The following is a 429-nucleotide window of genomic DNA, read 5'->3' on the forward strand; positions in this document are numbered from 1 at the left end:
ATTAGATATGGGTTCAAATATCGATAAATATCATAAAGATCGACGACTATTTTTGTTCATACACAATGATTTCTGCTTTAAAAATGGAACCGCTCCCTCCCACTCAAAAGTCTAGAGTGGGGAGGGCAGAAGCGTGTAATCCATCCTACATTATCTTAACTTACCATCTCACAAGGTCATGGGGTCGCGACGGCTGAGTGTTCAAGTGCTTCCGAACCTAGGGACCTGGGTTCGAATCTCGGTGAAGACTAGGATTTGGAATTTTTAGCGCTCCCCTGGGTCCACCCTACGTTAACGGGTACCTGAGTTGAGAAAGTAAAGGCTGTTTGGTCATTGTGCTGGCCACATGGCACCCTGCTCATTAACCTCTGGCAAAGAAACAGATGACCTTAACATCATCAGCAAGGTCTGAAAGAGAATTTTCTCTCA

The sequence above is a fragment of the Biomphalaria glabrata genome, chromosome 10 (genome assembly GCF_947242115.1).
Source record: "Biomphalaria glabrata chromosome 10, xgBioGlab47.1, whole genome shotgun sequence".
NCBI classification, from domain to species: domain Eukaryota; kingdom Metazoa; phylum Mollusca; class Gastropoda; family Planorbidae; genus Biomphalaria; species Biomphalaria glabrata.